The following is a 20439-nucleotide window of genomic DNA, read 5'->3' on the forward strand; positions in this document are numbered from 1 at the left end:
TATCAGGATACATGACTTGCTTTCCCCTAGCAACTCGCTTAGGGTTTCCCTCGATAGGTTTTACATTTCCTTTGTCACCCTCTTTAGTCTTTTGACCTCATGTTACGGGCTCGTAGATTAGAAATTTCGACGTCATTGACACGTATGGCCTCAATAAGACTGACTCCCCACTGCCATGAGGCAACTCCTTTACAATGGCCTTTCCTCATTGCAGTATTTGTATTGGTCCCTCATCTTGCTGGAGATTATTCCCTTGTGCATGATGGTTAACTGAACCTGGTAGTTTACTCCCTTGTTGGAGAGAACTGATCTTAATCCAACAACTAGTAGCTAAGTGGCCAGACTTTTTGCAAATATCACATTTGACATTTTGACAATTCCTAGGGAAATATTGGCCACCACACCACTTACGGTTGAATCTTGAGGGGGCACCCTCTTCAGATGTCGACTCCCTATCAAATTCTGCTGCTTCTTAAGGAAATTGACGCCCACAACTATTTGTCTATATTGCTCAGAAATCATATCGGTGTAGTGCTTCATCATCTCCTTAACTTTGCCAAGGACATTAGAGGCACTCGACTCATAGTCGTGATCGTCTGTCTGTTGTCCCATTGGCCTAACCACTTGATTGGGAATTGATTGCTGACCTACTGGGACAACATTCGGGTTTGTTGTTTGGCCTCCACCATTTAGTGGGCCCATCTGACTAGCCATACGCATAGTTAGACTAGGAGGAGCTGGTAACATAGGAAAATTTAACATGATACTCCCTCTTCCATTCGCATTTGACATGGGGTCCCCTTGACTCCCATTGGTCAGTGCCAAATTATTACCATTCCAATTTATCCTTATTGCATAAGCCGCTTGCAAGCGCGCCTCTACTCCTTCTGCTTGGGTAATAGCAGTGTCAATGTTGGCCAAAGAGACACTACTCAGCTACACTTGGATATTGAAATCTAATCCATGTAGGAAATATTACAATTGTGCAGCCGATGGAATGGGGATATAAGTATTAAGTTTGCGAAGAACTTGCTTTAGTTTCTTGGTGCATAGGCCTGGACATTCTCATTTGGCTCTTGGCATGTTACATTCAAGACATGCAACCAATACTGTCCACCTCTCTCAGAAGCAAACTCTCTACAGAAGGCCGTGAAGAATTGCTCAATGCTAGTTATGGTTCCCGCCTCTAGGCTGTGATACCATACTCCTGCCCTTCTTTTTAATGTCATATTGAAGAACATCATTAAGTGTCATTCGTCTTGGATTCAATAGTTGAACACGAGCGTTTGAAACTCCTTAATATGGAGTTCTCCATCTTCTTTTGCTAGCCCATGGAAGATGGAAAAAGGTGCTCCTAATGCCGATAAATTCGGTGTCCCTACTGGAATTGTGATGGGTTGTGCCATGGCTACAACCAGATTGGCAGCAGGAGTTTGTGTAGGTAAAACTATACCCCCACTTGAAGTGGGTTGATTGAGTCGAAGAAGGGAAGTACTAAGACTTTCTCTTGCACTCAAAAGGTTGCTTATGACACTTAGGGTATTAGAACCATTGCCGCTTATATGTAGTGGGCTGCTCCTTTGAGGAGAATAATTCCTTAGAATCTCTAACCGCCATGTAGCCCTCTCAGCACATTCCTCTTTTTATATTTTGGCTTGACAGCTCTTGTCAAAGGACATAAACTGACTATTTGATCCCTAGAAACCCTAGATTCAGAACCACCACTTATTGGTGGCTCCCGGCAAACACACCATTGATGGAACCTAAAATGGGCCAACACTGGCTATGGCACTAGCCGGACATCGTGCACACAATAGACAACCCCACACACGGCCTCACGGCCAGGAGCGTCTAAGACTCACTCTACACTAAATGCTAATGTCTATTTTCTATTTCTAGTAGGTCATAGTCCAACGTTTACCATCCCTTCTCCTTAGAGGGAGATCCCATAACATATATGCATAATACCTCATAACACAAACGTATGGAAGCACCTCTCGGCTGATTGTCGCAGCTCCACTGCGACTCTCCTACACCTCGGGGATTGGCCCCAAGATGTGTCGCTCCAACATAAAGTGCACATGATACAAGCTCCACTTTTTCATTTTGAATGTATTCCACGAGATACCATGTGTCCTTACCAAACCATTTCCAAAAATGATCGACTAGCCTATAGATTAGGTTGTCTCACACACTCAAGCATAGGTCATCATAACAGAAAACAGGTGCTATGCATCCAGTTCTTCATATTTTGATACCATGGTTGATATGCACATGCAAAAGTGGATGATCCTAATGTGCTCAAACATAATTTTCAATCAGAAACATGTTGTGTACAACCAGGCTTTCCACTGCTCATTTACTAACTCGTTGTGGCGATGTAAGGATAGCACCGAGACAACACTCATGCTACTATCCTCTTAATTAAAATATTACAAACCCTATATCATGATATGCATAAGCAAAATCAGCAATAAACAACACCTAAATCGCATCATTCCAACATCCCACCCCCTACTTTTAAGTACTGCTTTCATTGCATAGGTGTAGGGGTTCATTTTGTCATGCTTTGATGTATGAAAAGCGATAAATCACAAACTTTGCAAAGAGATAGGGCAAAATAAAGCTAAACCTCATGCTCTGCTACTACCATACATTCACAAACACTCATTATATTTTTTTTTATTTTTATGAAGCATATTTCTATTTTTTTCCTATTTTCTCTTATTTTTTAGCATTTATTTGATAATAATCGCTATTATTTTCCGATTTTCCTTATACCAATCATTTCACATACTAAAATTTAATTTAATTTTCCATTTTCCCTCATAGGAACACATTTCACCCACCTGAAACGACAAAATAAGTAAAGCATTATGAAATTAGAATTTTTCGATAGACAACAATTAAACATAATGCAACTAGTACTCAAACAATTTTTCATCACATAAGAACATCATTTCCATCATAAAATGTCAAAAAAACTCAATTTCCTTCATAAAAAATAGTAATACCGTGTTTCTACGAAACTGGAGATGCATGAAATGACTGCATGACCAGCAGACGGAGCCTCCATTGCTCTCAATTCCATGCTCCACATCAAGCTTCAGCATCTCCATTAATCTCCATCATCATTTGCTTCAATCTCCTTCTCGATTCTTCCTTCAAGGTAATGCACATGAATAGCCCATAGAGGGGAGGGAGAGGGAGGAGAGAGAAAGACTAGAATTGGCTATGTCAATCTGGGCAACCAATGGAGAATGGCAATGGAGAGCGAAACCAAAGTGTAGATTAGGGATGTAGTTAGTCTAGGGGGTTGTATTGAACCTCCATAGCCCCCCTCTTCGTCAAAAAATTGGCACATGTGCAGAGACATCGCCAATATTTTCTCTCACTTTTAAAAAAACGGTCCCCCCCCATTCGTGAAATTTGGGGGTGCCCAAGGTCCCCCAAAGGGTGGCACCCCTTCAACTCTCAAGTGGCTAGCCATTTTTGGCACTCCTCTCACGTTTGGCCTTCGAATCGACTTCTGAAAAATTCTAGGCGTCTGTCTCGAGGTCCCGCATTGCCTGGCTCTTTTCGGGTCTCATCCGACATCCCGAGAAATTATGAAAGTTTCCCAACCATCACTCGGTGGGTCTTTAAAGCACTTTTGGCACCCGTCTCTGACTTGCTGCTTAAAATCGTACACTGACTATAGCCATCGCCTTCGATGAAGTCTATTTTTTCCTTGAAGTTTGGATTTTTTTGGCAAATTTTGAGCATGTTTCCTAGGCAAAATCCACCACTAACAAACCATTTAGAGTAATATCCACTAAATCCTCATCATCAACATCAACTTCGACTAGTGCTAGCTGATCTGCAATGGTCTTCAATTCAGTCACATAGTCTTGTATACATTGACCTTTCCGATCCATATTGTTGAACTTCTGCTTTAGTTGGATTTTGCCAGTATTGATGGTCATGCCATAATACCGCATCAAAATATTCCAAGCATCTTATAATGACTTACAGTTCATTATCTGCATGACCATTGCATTAGAGATACACAAGGACAACCAATGCAACAACACTCGTTAGGCTCTTTCCATCCATGCTTGATGTGCCCGTTTCTGTTCAGCTGTAGGATTTCTGTCAGGAAGTTTGGGTTTAGCTTCAGCACCACCCGCAATTAAATCCCAATAACCCTTTCCCATCAGCAAGTTCCAACATGTATACTCTTAGTTGAGCACGAATACTTAAGCATTATGGTCATAACAGTAACTCAAGCTTCTCATATTCATATAAGAAAATAACTTTTAGCAATCTAAAATTGAAGGGAATTTTAGTATTCAGCACAACCTTATCTCACAGTTTGAGCTCATAGCATCACTCAAGCATGTATGAGTATGTATTTCCATGATAAGTCCTATTCTGACATAGTGACTATAAAATCTGATGACAAGTTTAATTGTGTTTTAAAGTCATGTTCCAATGCAGTTCTTCCCAGCCCAGAAAGCAGCAAGGGCTTTGGTTGTACAAGCATGTCTCCTAATGACAATAAGAATAATGATCATGAAACACTATGTCTAGCTTCCATTGGCCAAAATGCCACGGTTTCCCAGGCTTTTAAATTGGAATAACATGATGTCAAAAAGTCAAGAAGGTAAAAAAGTATTGAACCAAACTTGGCCTCTAACTTGGAGACAGAAGATGCCACTACAAGGAAAGCTATGACTACATTAGAATACCACCTAGTTTCCAAAAGCATTGACTAGCCTTTGCTACAACAAACTGTTGAAGACCTAGAATTACTCTACACAGAATCATCAGTGCCCATGGACTCTTCTTGTAAGAAGTCATAGCCATTCCTTACTTTATCACAGGTATGACCAAATGCAAGCCTTGAATTAACCACAACCAGTTCAGTTTGCTGTCCACATTGGCAAGCAAGAGAGAATACATGCACCATCTCTGCATTCAATCCACACTATGAATTAGGAAATATGCGCACTATATGTAGTCCGCACTGCTATCCACACTTATCTAGGCTGATCAGCTACTTTTCACGCTAATCTGGCTGCTCACATTGCTATCCATGCTAGTCTGGTTGCTCACGTTGCTGTCCACACTGACACAGGTCTCAAGTACCAGTAGCACACATGTTTACTCTGGTTGATTCCTAACTAGTCAACACTTAACTAGTTGGTCTTCCCCTTACTTGTGATTGCCATTGACTACAATCCCTTTCAGCTCCAGTCATGCCTATTCTCAGCCAAAACCATGCTCTGATACCATGTTCAGAGACAGAGAGAGAGAGAGATTAGATAACATAGAGCTAGCAACTCTCATATTATCCCCTTCCATTATTCAAATAGTCTCACACTACTAAAGTAGCCTAATACATCTTCATCTAAGCAGGTCAAACCACACTGCTCTAATAACTCCATGTAAGTCATAACCTGACTTATTTGCTAATGCACACATGTTAGAGACAGCTGGATGTTGATGAAGGGGGATCTCATGCTCGACCGCCAAGACCCATGGACCACTTATTGTTTCAATCATTTCAAGTGAGCTCTAATGCCTATCTCTCACCTAGCCGATGAACTTCCAATCCTATGAGTGTAGTGAGCTTACCTTGATACTCAAATGAGTAGCCTCCTCACTCAAGCACTCCGGTAGCTCCATGATTGGTGATGCAAGCTCAAGCAAGCTCAACCTTCTACCTTCAAGCTCCATCCACCATAGCCGCACGCACACGACAAGAGAAGAAAAAAGAAGAGAAGAGAATATGGAGAGCTTCTCCACCATGGTCCCTCACCCTTACACACTCACTCCCTCACACTCTCAGACTCCCTCTCTCAAGCACAAGCACAAGCAAGAGGAAGAGAAGAGAATAAAAGAAGAAGAGAGCTACTTTTGCCACACACCAAGAATGAGCTTCTCATTCCATTGTTGAGTTTATATACAAGTCCTAAATCCTTTGGGCACCCATCCCCTTCTTTACATGACTGGGTGTCTTGCCAAGGTAGGTCCTCTTTGCTTATTCCCTTCTATTTACCTTATCCCTTTTCCTATGCCTATCTAGATTTTACAATTTGCATAGGAGGGAGCTTGGCACTCTTTTACAAAATTTTAGGGATGTCTTTCATTTGAAAATGTGCCTTCTATCTTTTGCATTTTTCTAAGGTTGCCTTTGCGCCTTTTTCCTTTTCTCCTTCTTGTTGACTTCATTGGGCCCACATTTTAGAATTTTCTTGGATTTACTTTTGCTTTTTCTTTTTCCTTGTCATGCATTGGGCTTAACATTATCCCCTCCTAGTCGACGAGTGCCAATCCCATGGCACTTGTGGGTCTTTGTTGATGAGGGCTCGGTGAGTTGAAGGGTGATCGTGTGGGTTGATGATGGGGCCTTGTGGGGATTGGTCATGGAAGAGAAGCTTATCAAATGATTGAGGTGGTGGAGGTCGAGGGTATGTCGAGTGGATGATGGGGCCTTTGAGATTGGTGGTTGGTCACCTTCATCTTTATCTAAAAGGAAAAGAAAAGTGTGCTATCTAGGGGGTGTGTCTACTTTACCATGCAGTGTAATGTGCTTGTGCTAGTGGAACTAGGAGCCAGGTTGAACCATAGGAAGCAAGCCAAGGTGTTGTCCCACACTTGAGGACCCAGTTCGTGCATAAGGGATGTGCGATGGGTGATGCTTAGGGAGACATGTCTAAGCATAGGTGAGTGTGACCTCCCTAGGTATGTCCTACCCTTGATGTGCCCTAAGGGTGAAGTGGGGAATCAAAAAGGGGCTAGGGGGTTAGGGATGGAGCCAACCGACCAAGGCCACTAAATGCACCTAACTTGAGGATCCCTAGGTGCAGTGACTGTGGTGCTCATGTAGTGAGTTTCTTGCTTTATCTTGTGAATTTCTTATCTGTTTTCTTACTCTTTTCTTTTCTTTTTTTAAAAAAAATTTTGTCTTTTTTTTTGAAAGTAACAAAGAACTAATCTTCGCCATCATGGTCATGAGAAGAAGTTAGGGGCTTAAGGAACTTGCTAAGGAAGCCCTTTCCCTGCATATATCCTTTTAGGTTCATTCTAATGTGGAGAGGAGTTGTGGACAAAAATGGGTGGTTACACCTGGTGAAGCAGCTATCATTCATATCCTTTAAGAGGGCCATGCAAAAGGATGGTAAGAGGGTAGCTTGCATCATCAACCTAGCCACGGCATAGCTATATATGGCGGCATTTAGATTAAAAAATAGGGGGTGGGAGGTAGTATTCTTGTGGTGTAGGATCCTGTTTAAGTAGTACCCTAAGTAATCTAAGATAGTTATAAGTAGTGATAAGGTGGAATCTAGGCATGACGTGAACTCATTAAGAAAATGGGCAATCGAGTCCTGTAAGCCATTCTTGGAGAAGGTCAGGGCGTCCTTTGGCTTGGTGGCATTTACATTGTATTTTTAGAAAATTATATCTACCCTGGATATTAGGATTGAAGTCCACCCCTACCCTTCTCAAATATGGCATGCATGTTAGGTTGTTTCTCCTCCTCCATTTTGGGTGGGACTCTTGGCCTTTCACTATCTTGGGCACCTCCATGACTTTGTTTTCCTAGTAATCAGGTGCTTCCATTCCCCACTGTGTTGGATTATTCTCCCTCTCTTGGTTCCACCTATCACCAAGCCTTCTTCCCACACTTATCACCTCCTCCACCACTTTGGTTGATAGTACTCTGCATGGTGTAGGGGGGAATTTGAAAGTGAAGTCGAAGGGTTGGCAGCCATTCTCTTTCTACTCCCACACTATGAGCTCCGCATTCCAATTCACTAGAAAAAAATCTTCTCATGGTGGAATAGATGCTTCCAGGGCTAGTATTGGTTGGGCTTTTAATCTTCTCCTTGCCTACTCCAACATCCTCATTCTCTTCTTCTTGATTTCTTCTTTTCTGTCGGTAGAAGTGTCCACCTCTTACTATGTTTCTAGTCATGGAGGGAAAGGGAGGTTGCGGGACTAGCTCCTCTTCTGGCTATCCCATTTCAAATTCTAGTCCTACTTCTGGAAGTGGCCTCTGTATTTTATATTCTCTCTTGGGCTCTTGTGGTCCTCCTTCCTTGAAGACTAGCAAGTCCACATCTTGGACAATTATCCCTGCCCTTAACAAATAATTTCTTTAATCTTGTTAGCTTAGGCTGGTCCCTTCTCCTTGCGGTTGAGCATATAGCCATGCCTTATGGCTCTCTGGGCGATCTCCAGCTTTTTCTTTAGTGTCTCAATGGCCTCCTCCTCTTTTGATTGTGTGACATCCAAGATAGTGCTAAGGAAGGCACATTGTTTGGCTTCCAATCTTGTCTGTGTGGCCTCTGCCCTGCTTTCTGCTAACGCTTGTTCCCTTTTGCAAGGGTCATGTAGCTCACTAGGTCTTTTACTCTCCTTTCACTCTTCATCACCCATTCTTCAGCTCTCTATCTCATTTTCTCTAAGCTTTCATTTTGTCTTTGAGCTAAGAACACTATATTGCAGATTTTGGAAATTTTCATATACTTTGGGAATTTATAGGATGGTCAATATTTGGTCACATGGTCAAATTGTTACCCCCTTTCTTGAAGGTGAAACTTTTTCTAGATACTATGTAGATTATAATACCAAGTTCCATCGTCAAAAAAGGGATTAATATTTAGTCACATGATCAAATCTTTATTTCTAATTTGAGAGTGAAACTTGGAAGATTCCCGAATTCTCTAATATAGTGTTTAATGCTACTATCATTGGTTTTTGTTCTTTCCACTTTTTGGTTATTTTCTCCTTCTTCTCCAAGCATTCAATCTATCTATCTCTAATCTCCCTTGCTCTACATGTCATTTCATCTATTAGTCTTTGATGCTCTTCTCCTTCTTGAGCTTTCTTTTCTTCTTCTACTGCGAGCTGATCCATGGCTTCTTGGATTCTATCCATCCACCATGTCAGCTCTTCATTTTGCATAATGAGGAGTTTGTACTGTCTTTGTAGGCCGATTAGTTCATGATGCTCTTCTTCAAGCCTTTCTTGCCACTTATCTTCTTCTCCTTCTTTCGCTTTGAGTTCCGCCTTTAGCTCAATTATCTCTTTTTGATAGCCAACCACTTGGCAAGTTCTCTTGAGTTGGTAGGCTGCTAGTGTCTCCTTCTTAGCCTCCAACTTGGCTACTACTACCTTCTTATCCTCATTTGCTTTATCTAGCTATGAGAGAAGCTCTTTGACATATTCATTGTAGCCTATGGAAGGTAGCACAACGCTAGGGGAATGGAAGTGGTAGAGGCCTCTATCTTTTGCCTTTTGGGGTCTTGTCTTGACTCGGCATCTACAACCACTGGTCTCTTGGTTCTAGTCACTAGAGTTCCTACACTTACATCTAGGGCTATCTCTTGTGCGTTGTCCACCAGGAACTGCACCGAGGCCATGAGATTGTTGGCATCTACCTTAGGTATAGTACTTTGGGTAGTTGTGGTAGTAGCTGGGGTAGTTGGCACAAGAGCGAGTGAGATCAAACGAAGCAAGCCCTTGCCCTTGCCTTCTGTCACACTAGGGGTGGTATGATTTCTGGCACTAGTTCATGGGCCTTTTCCTCTAAAAGAGATCATGGGAGCCAACTCCTCCTCCCTGGAGTGCTACTCTACCAACATGTGGATGGCCCTAGCCATATCCTCATCTTCTTTCCTCCTAAGCTCTTCCGCCTCTTCATCTACCTTTCTTTTTCTCTCCTCTTCAACTCTCTTAGACTCCTCTTCTATCTTCTCCAATTCATCTTTGTCCTTTTGCATTTCTTCTTCAATCTTCTTTGACTCTTTTTGTGCCTTCTCAATAAGTCGACTTTTTCTTTCTTCCTTCTCTCTTCTTCAACCTTCTTTTGGGGAGTTTTCTTTTTCTACTTCTTTACCCATCCCTTGCTAGATTGTGTCTCCTGCTCTCCTTCCTTACTCACAGTTCTCTTGCTAGATTGTTCCTACTCATGGAAAGGTGACTTGGGTATCTCTCCAACTTGTTCTTTGCCTTGCATCTCTCCTACTGCCTCCTAGATGATGGCTGTCAATAACCCACCAAATCCTATGGTTGAGGCCTTGGAGGATAACTTCTTTTTTACCTTGGAAGTCCCCTGACTCTCCACTTGCTAGTCTTCCACTTGTGGCTAGTGCTTTTGCTGAGGTTTTGATCATTTTTTGCAGAAATCTATTCAAGTTCACTTCGTCTAGGGATTTGGCTGCAATGCTTTCCAGCATCGATACATTGATCCTACTCATTAGTGCATTGTACCTTTGACTGGAGAACAATGCATGCACCATCTTCGCTTGCAACTAGACTTTCAAATCTGGGATATCGATGAGGTTGATGTCGTCATTGGTGTGGACCATAATCTTGTCCATTCCCGACATGTTATACATATCCCTTTTGGGCCATCTCTCAACTTTATTGGCTAGCACCAAAGGTCTTTGCACCAATTCTGGGCTTAGCTCAAAACCTCCACCTGGTGAGTTTCCTCTCCTTGCCACACAGTTACAGTGCCACGCTTCCTATTAAAGGTTTGAAGGAATTCCATGCACTTGCTGTAGTCCACTGCTTGCCTAACTTTCTCCACGTACTTCTACAGATTGCATTGTTCCACAATCTATTTCATGGCTTATTCTTCCATGGCTACATCTTCCAAGTTTAGGATGTGGCTGAACTTGAATTGGTTGAAGGCCCTTTTCTCTATTGACAGCCCATGTTCCTCTTTTGAGAACATAAGTTTGTTGCTTTTCTCCTAACTTGCCATTGTAGGTCCCTGTCATAATACCACATCTCACCATTACTTTTCTTAATATAATTCCTTGCAGGAAGATGAGTAGAGGATGATTGTGCACTTATAGAAAAATGAAATGCTTAAGTATAGAAAGAGAAATTTTCTTCAAGAAATCTGCATAGTCCAATAAAAATCCATGAAATTTTCCTTAAAGTATGTTTTTCCACTGTACCCCCTCCCCCCTTGAAATGAGAAGAATCCTTCATAGGATTAGAGGTTGAAGGGTTAAGGGCAGTCAATGCACATTCATGGTGCTTTACTTTTGCATAAGCCAAGTGTAGAATTGTGGGTTGTATTCCAAGTAGGTGTGGCAGTCCATGTCAAAAGGTCGAATGCCGATGTGTGCTATGTATTCCAAGTAGGTGTGGCAGTCCATGTCAAAAGGTCGAATGCCGATGTGTGTTATGTATGTCAGGACATCTGTTAGAAAGTCACCAGAGGCAATCCGGCTAGCAATATGTAGTTCCTCCTTAGTCAGGACATGGTCTAGGTAGGGATGGGTAAGTTCATGATAATCCAAAGTCCAATTGCAAGTGATGGCTAAGAATCTGAATGAGGTAGGAGTTGCATAAGTTGGATCATACTTTGAGGTTTTGATTGCATGTCCTTTCTCGGTGTTGGTCATAATGCGACAGCCCTTTTGTTTTCCATTGGAGTCAGAGAGCATATCATTATGCAAGAATGTAGAATCAATGTTGGTCATGGCTTTTAAAGCTTCAATTTCTTGGGTTGTGGTAGAGATCATGCGCATGTCATAAGATGTGATGAGTCGTCGTTTGTGCTTGTGAGAGATTTTGTTGTCAATTAGCTCTTCAACTACTAATGTGGGAGCCTTAACGAATACAAATTTAGATTCCTCATAGGAGCAAGGTAGTGTACGCACTTCAGTTGCTAAAGGCTCTTCTAAAAGACCTAAGTCTAATCAATCATAGCTTTTAGCAAGCATGGTGAATGTAGCATCTAAGTGTCGAATGCAAGTGACCAAGTCATTTCCCATATTCTTAGCTAAGTCTAAGGTAGCTTGGCAAGTTGATGTCTACAACTTCTATGGAGGATTGAGAGCGGTCGGTTTAGATTCTTGTGCAATAGGCATGGTTTGTGATTTTGTTGTTGTGCTACTAGATGCTTTGATGCTCTTCAAATGCTAGCAATGCTAGGTTGAGGCGATTTGGAGGTAGAAAGTTGTGTGTTCAATTGATAGACTTGTTGAGGCTCTACATGCTTAGTGGGTTCGGGCTCTAAGGGCTTCACAGCTTGAGTCTTTTATGGCTTTAGCTCCTTAACTATTGTGTTGTCATGTTTGGACAAGTTTGAGGGTTGTGCTTGAGTAGTGCCCTTGGCAATCTTGGCTTTAGGCACCCATATCCAAGTATTGCCCTCATAATAGCCTTGTGGGGTTTTGGGAACCCATCATGATTTGACCATGCGTTGATGCCTATAGTGCTTTTTTTTCCTCCTAGGTCTTGAGTATGGGTTTCTAGCATTGCAAGATGTGTCTACTTATTTCTAGATGGCAATCCTCAATGTTTAGGTACCCATTGGGCTCATTGGCTTTGGTTGCACTCTTGGTCGTGTGTGCTGACATTGAGGCTTGGTGGGTTGTCATGACCCCCCTCCTTAGACTTGGTTGTAGGTTTCTCTATCGGTGGTTTGCAGGCTTTGGTGTGGCTGTGTTGCCCTTGCTAAAAGCTGTCACTATGCGTACATTGCCGATGGCAAGGTGAATGAGATGTGACTCGTAATAGACATTGCAATGTGTTTTCTTCTTAAATGCACGTCCTAATAGTGATTCCTTATCGGCATCCTTTGTGTTTGGCGATACATAAAAGACCATGGATATGCTCTCAAAATCGACATAGACTACAACTTTGCACTTTCCCAAAAGCACGTATGATTGACCCAAAATGGGATGAGTTTAGCATTTGTGGGTTGTAGTTGCAGTCCAATGATCGCAAGTTAAGATATTAAAATCGGCTCCCTCATTGATCAAGACATTGAAGGTATGCATCTGTTGTGGGCAGTGACCACCAAGCATAGGTAAGCAGGTGTGCTACTGCTACTGCTACTGCTACTGCTTCCTCATCTTCATCCTCAATCTTTGTGATTGTGGCAACTCTTACATTCACAAGGGACCCTAGCATCGAAGGCTCGTGTGATGGATGCGTGGGAGAGTAGTACTTCTTTATGCGGCTATCGTTGAAGAAGCTTATGCCCTCTCCATCTAGGATCTCAAGCTCTACATTGCCAGTTTGGTTGATGGTGTAGACTCTGAAAGGCCCTAATCCTCTAAACTTCATCTTCTATTTATGGCCTTTCACTAAGTATAACAACACTAGGTCGCCTTGTTGAAGTCTCGATGCTTGACGTGCTTGTCAAACTAGCTCTTACGTTGTGCCTTTTAGCAAATTAGCTCATGGATGGCTAGAAGTCAAGTCTCTGATAGGCATTCTAGCTCAACTAGGCATTCTGTCCATGCCTCCTTTCCATCCCATCTCTCTTGGATGGCCACTCTCAAGCTAGGGACAAAGAATTCTATTGGTAGAATGGCTTAAGTTCTGTATGTCAGCTTAAAGGGAGTTTACCCCATAGCTGTTTTATAGGATGTTCAATAGGTCCATAAAGCTGTCATTAGGTTGTTGTCCTAGTTGCTATGAGAAGCAGAGACTCTCTTGGTCAAGACATTCACTAAGATCTTATTTGTGGATTTAGCCTAGCTATTGGCATGAGGGTAGTAGGGTGAAGATTTCCTATGGATGATCAGGAAGGTAGATAGGAGGTGGGCAATCACTTCATTGATAAAATGCGTGCCTTGGTCATTGACTAGTTCAATGGGGTAGTCAAATCATGAGATTACTTGCTCCCAAAGGAACTTGGTCGTGATTCTAGCATTTTTTTTCCTAGTGGCTCATGCTTCTACCCACTTTGTGAGGTAGTCTGTGGGGTGACTATGATGTACTTGGGGTCTATAAGTATTGTGCTGCATGACTAATTGGCCCAATGAAGTCAATCCCCCGTTTTTCAAATGGCTATCTTGTGATGATTGGGGTGAGCTCCATCTTGTCCTTGCGAACAAGGACCTTGGTCTATTGGCACTCATCACAGTGCTTCACAAATTGTGCTGCATCGCAGAAAAGCATGGGCCACCACAGTTCAGACTACAACACCTTGTGTATTGTCGTGTCTCTGCTAAAGTTTTCTTTGATTTTCTCGTGTGCCTCTGCACATACATCATGCATCTCATGTTCACATATACATAGTCATAGTAAGCCATCTTTCCCCAACTTATAGAGATGACCGGCTATCAATTGATAGAGTTGTATCTTGAGGATAAGCCACCTAAGCCAAGCCTTCTTGATAGGTCTTTTGGGTAGTCCGTGCTTTAGTGCTTGGACTATGTCACCGCCCTATATGGCATCAAGTTGGCTCTAAACAAGTCCTTTTTGCTAGACATGTTGAAAACATGTGCATTTGGTAAGTCTTCTACTATACCCTGTCCATCGGCTTCTCCCATGGGTATGGAGGACATGTGATTAGCCATGCAGTGCTACTTCCCTTTGTGTGCAACCACGAAGAAGTCGAATTCTAAAAGTAGAAGTAACCATCAAGCAATGCATTATATAGTAGTGCAAGGTTTATTCACAAGATAAAGTGAGGCTTGATGGTCAACAAAGAAGGTGAAAGGCATAGCCAGAAGATAATGTCGAAATTCCTTTATGGCAAACATCATGGCCAAACCCTCTCTCTTAGTCATGGAATAGTTAACCTCAATATCCGTGAGGTGCCTGCTAGCAAAACTCACAGGTAGTCTAAGTTGTGTTCTCTAGGAGACTGACACAAAACAACTCCCATGGTAAACTTCGAGGCGTAAATGTGTACGTGGAAGGTGATGGTCCAGTCTAGGGCTCATAGAATGGGTGCAGTTATTAGATCCTTTTTCAAATCTTCGTATGGACATTGGTGTTCCTCTGTCCATTTGAATATTATCAACAGTTTGTAGAGTGGTCTAGCAATTAATGCATAGTTCAACATGAATCGCCGATAGTATCCTGTATGTCCTAGGAAGCATCGAACTCCCTTGTAGTTGGTTGGCAGTGGAAGGTTGATAATAACCTTGACTTTTGAGAAGTTAGTGGCAATGCCATTCTTGGACACCACATGCCCTAGGATGTATCCATGTTTCACCTAGAATTGGCACTTAAGGGGGTTCAACGAGAGACAATACAATTTGCATCATTCAAAGATTGCTCGAAGTTTGTCTAGGTATTCCATGCAACTCAAGTGAACACACATATTTTCAATGAACACTTCTAACTCTCGTCTAAGCATGTCCTTGAAGATGGCACACATGAGCCATTGGAATGTGAGTAGTGCATTTGTTAGCCCAAAAGGCATGACTATATAGGTGAAGACACCCCATTCAGTAGCGAATGTGGTCTTATGCCTATCATTGGGGTGGACTTGCACTTGATTGTAACTTGAGAAACCATCCAAGAAACAATAGGCTTCTTTTCCAGCCACTCTCTCGAGCATATCCTCAATGTATGGTAGTGGTGGATAGTTGTCTCTCTTCATAGTAGTGTTGAATTTCTTATAATTAATGCACACTCTGATTTTTCCATTCTTCTTTAGGACAATTACAATGGGTGAAACCCAATCTGTGTGCTCAATTTCATAGATGAATCCCACTCTTAACAGCTCGTCTATCTCCTCCTTGATTGCATGAGTATGCTTAGGATTCATAGGGTATGGTCGTTGCTCGACAAGCATTGTGTCTAGTGTCATGGAAATGCTATGAGTCACTACACTCGGATCTACTCCTTTCAACTTGTCAAAGGACCAAGCAAATGCATCTATGTACTCTTGTAGCAGCACAATGAGATCTGCTTCTTCCTGCTTGGTTAGGTTTTCAACTATGAAGACAGGTAGGGCTTCTCCTCTTCCCCATCCTTCAGGTTGACCTCCTTGACCTTGGCAAGCCCTTTTATGGGTTTGTTTACTTGCCCTTGCCTTTTGGCACCCAACAAGATCACTGCTCTATCACCTTTCTTAAATTTTGTGAATTGCTTTGGTAGATCTTGTAGTTTTTTCTGCTCCTCAGTGTTCAACTCCCTAGATTTCCTCTTTCTTTCCTCCTTCAACTATCTGTGCCTTAGGTGAATTGGCAGGTACCCCTTGGTGCGTTTGGTCTTAGGTGGTCAAGGTATTTCAAGGTCGCTATCTGAGCCTACTTCCAACTCAAAGTCAAACTCTCCATCTTCATTGGAAGAGGGAGTCTCTCCTGGTGGTTGTAGCTCCGAAGGTGATTCCGTCCTAAGTAGCGGTGCGGCACTGGTACTCTTTTTCCACGACTTGGAATCTACTCGAATTTTCTCAATCTCATGTCCATCAATGTCGTACTCTATTGTGTCAATCTCTTCTTTGCTCTCTTCACTAAAGGAATAGGAGTCCTTGTACTCATCATCCAAACTATCGTCATCCGATTGCTTGTAATCTCCTAGGTTTCTACACTCCTCTTTCTTTTCATCTGTGACCAAGGCCCAATTGTACATCAGGTTTAAATCATGTACCTTGGTCCATTTCCACTTGGGTTTATCCATGATATCCTTGAGGGGTTTAAGATTAGTGGTTGGGTTGCCACCTAGCTTGTCCGTTAAGTACTCTAAGATGCCACCTAGCTTGTCCGTTAAGTACTCTAAGATCTTGTGGAGCTCTTGCTTGTTATTTGAGACATGGAACGTGACAGGGGTGGGCCAGCTATACAAGAGCTTCTAGCCATCATGCATAAAGGTACTGATGGCTTATTCATGGGCTTATCGGCTGCCTTGGCAGCTTGCTCATATTCCTCCTTGTTGTTTGAGAATTGTAGATTGATTGTGGCTAGCACATGCATCCAACCCCACTTTCCTCAAAGCAAGGGATATACTTCATTAGTGGCTCGTAAGATTTCCTAACTTGAGCGTCACCCTTCAGCATGGTGGAGATGGTATCCAGGTCGACTGGTGTGGTCTTCCATGTATTCATCTCTACCCTTACTTCTTTCATTTGATTGCCCAAGAAGATCAAATCATTTCCTTAGCCTTTTATGACTCATGTGTTCCACATCCAGGGTCAGTCTAGTAGGATGTCGTAGTCTACCCCCTTCATGACAATTAAATCCACTGAAAATTGGACTCCTATGATCTTCAATGGCCAATTCTTCAATACCCAAATGGCTTAACTTTCATCCCATTGGCCAGTGTGACATTGAGCCTAGTGTTCTTGACAGGACGGTTACCCCAAGCCTAGAGCTTTGTATGGCTAAGTACACTGACTCCTGCCCCATGTTTATGATTCCTTTCCTTGTAGTGTCTCCTAGCGCTAGGACATGCAAGACCGCATGCATCTTAGTGCCTTGCTAGAAAGCATTAACATATAAGGACTTGGATACTAAGTGCAGTGTCAAGCTCAGTATCTAAGTCACTACATCGAGGTCATGCAGGTTAGCTCCCCCCTGCTTGATTGGTCCTTCTACCCATTGCTTCAACTCTTGCCACAATGTTGGGTGCTGCCTAAGTAGGTCTCTTAAGTGCAAAGTCATAGGGGTTGACACTAGCATCGTAATAAGAAGGTTGTCAGTTTCTTGCTTTCCTCCTAATTCCATGCTTCTTGGCCAATGGTTTTGGCCAGTTTGCTGGTCCATGTGGCGCTTAAGCTTTGTCTATGTGGTATTGCTCATGGTGCAAATGCATCTCTTGACTTTAGTCGAGTCAGTGAGACTGGTGTGCTCACACTAGAGAGATCATTTATCTCATCTTCTAAGATGGGCTTTGCATCCTTTAAGTGCTCTTGGGCTTCTCTCATCCATCCCTTGACCTTATCTATGGCTTCAAGCTAACACTTTGGGTCAGGGTACTCCCCAACCTTAGCACTCCCTTTTTTGCAATCTTTAGAGTGGATGTTTCTGCCTCTGCATCTGTGACTCTTTTTCCTATGGGTAGTGCCATGGCACTCTCTGTCATCTTAAGCGTGACCTTTGCCTCAATTCACTTCTTCCTTTTCCTACAGCTCTTTTTCCCTATTGAGGCTATGTCTAGGTTTCTAGGCCTTGGCAGTGATATGTCAACTTGCTTCATCTCTACTTGGGTCATAACATGCAACAGGATGGGGATAGCATCTCTGTTGAGTGTTTCAACTCCAAACAACTCCAATGGCATTGATGGCACAATTGTTGAACTAGAGGATGGTTTCCTTCTATGGCAATTGGAAAACATATGGGTGATTCCGCACTCTAGGAATCTAACATCAACCTTCTCTCTATTGGCTTTCACCCTCTCAAGGCAACACAAAGAAATGTGCCCTGGATGATTGCAAGTCCAACATTGGATTGGATCTTGGTTTAGCCCTCCCTCGGGCCTCTACCTCTACCTCTGCTTAATGCCATCATCGGTATTGATTGATAGTCCATGTGAGGCAGTGTTCTGTCAATCTAGTGAGCATAACCTTGATTATCCAGTGTGTTTTACTAGTAGACATCTCACTGATACCAAAATGAACTATTCCACAACAAAGAGGGAAGGGCTAGCCATAAAGAAGTGTAGACACTCTCTTCTAGCGACACCCTTTACCTTTTTTATTGATAATCAAGCATTGCTTTATCTTGTGAACAAACCTTGCACAACAGGATGCATTGCTCGATGGTTACTTCTACTTTTGGAATTTGACTTCTCTGTGGTGGTGTGCAAAGCTAAACAACACTATATGGTAGATCACATGTCCTGCATACCCACAAGTGAAGTGGTTGGACAAGGCATCCATGGTGACCTATTGGATGCACATCTCTTTAGAATGTCCAATGAACAAGATTATTTAGAGAACACCTCACATTGTATTGGATAGATGATGTAATCCACATCCTAGAGAATGGATTACCTGAAAAACCCATAGAAAAAGACTAAACTTGAAGATATGACCCGATCAACTGATTGCTAGTCAATTGTATTGGTTAGGATAGGATAGACTCTTAAGGAGATGTGTCAGCGAACATGAAATGCATGATGTACTCATGGAAGCACATGGCGAGATTGCTGGGGGACATTTCAATGGAGACACTGCAACACAAAAGGTGATCTAGTCTCAACTATGGTGGCCCACACTATTATGCAATAATGCAACCAAGTTTGTGAAGCACTGTGATTGGTGCCAACGGACCAAAGTCCCTATTCGTAAAGACAAAATAGAGTTGACCCCAATGATGGTATGCCAACCATTTGAGAAATGGAGAATTGACTTCATTGGTCCATTGTCGCATCCATCAATGAACCTCCAATGATAGAACCACCAATGGATGTGAGCGTTGCAATCATCACTGAATTAGAGGATGAGGATGAGGAAGCAATAGCACTAGTCTACGTATGCATAATAATGACTTCTCAAAAGGCATACACCTTTGACACACTAATTGATGAGGGAGCTGACTCTAATATCGTAATGTACGATAATTGGACTACTATTATTAAATCCCAATTGCAACCAACCAGTGCAAAACTCAACCCATTTTGGGGGCAATCCTATTCACTCTTGAGGAAGTGCAAACTAATAGTTTCTATCAAGAGTGAGAGCATATCCATCAATCTTTATGTACTATCTAACAAAGGAAGTGTTGGTAAGGAATCATTATTGGGTCATGTGTTCAAAAAACAAGTTCACTATAATGTTGACTATGACTCTAGCACATCCACCTTGCCATAGGCAATGTTAGAATAGTAGCAATTTTTAAAAAGGGCACCACGGCTATCCAAAGGCTTGTAGTACCACCGGAAGTTAAACCAAGTGTCAATCCTAAGGAGGGGGATAGTGCACCACAACATACATCCATGGCGAAGTCCCACCAGCATCTAGAGACCACAACCAAAGCTATGATCAAAACAATTAAATGGGTCCCCAAGTGTAAACCACAACTTCCAGAGGCTCTAACAGGGGCCTCAAAAAGTGTACAAAGGCTGTAGTACAAGGTTTACATGAGGAGTTTACAAGCTTATATTAGAAGCATTAGGGCTAAGCAATACAAGGCTAAAAAAGTCTATCAGAATAGAAGGACTAATGAGGCTTGTCCTTCTCTTGGTGGCCTTGTTCTTCTTTAACAACAACTAGATAGGCCTTTGAGACCTCTTCCTGGAATGACAAAATTTCTCTGTGTGCCCAGTCCTTTTGCAGAAGTCACATGCCAGTTGATCTTTGTTGCCCTTGTATCTGGTACCTATAGATAACATTTGTTCATCTTTAGAGGTGCTTGGTTCTTCTTTGGAGTTTACCTTATTTTCTTCTTCTAGCAGGGAGCCTCATAGTTTCCATGGCTCACACTCTAGAACTAAATGGAGGAGTTGGCGCTCCTATGGCTCACAAGTGATTAGGCCATGCTAGGTCCCAAAAGCCCTATTGCATGCCCAAAGTTACTATGAAGGTTACACCTTGATATGGCTACCTAAACTCACAAGTGGCGTGTATGATCCTCAATCTCATGCTCCAAAAACTAATGCCTAGAAACATAAATCAAAATAGGGGGGGGAGAAAAACTAAGAGGAAGGGTGCTCAATCCATGTGTGCTCCAATGGTCTATTAGGCCAAAAGCTCAACCTAGCATCCATAAGAGACCACTCATTAATGAGCTCCCA

This window comes from Lygodium microphyllum, unplaced genomic scaffold (genome assembly GCF_053477565.2).
Source record: "Lygodium microphyllum isolate KBCC unplaced genomic scaffold, Lygodium_microphyllum_v1.1.10 scaffold_36, whole genome shotgun sequence".
Classification (NCBI taxonomy): Eukaryota; Viridiplantae; Streptophyta; class Polypodiopsida; order Schizaeales; family Lygodiaceae; genus Lygodium; species Lygodium microphyllum.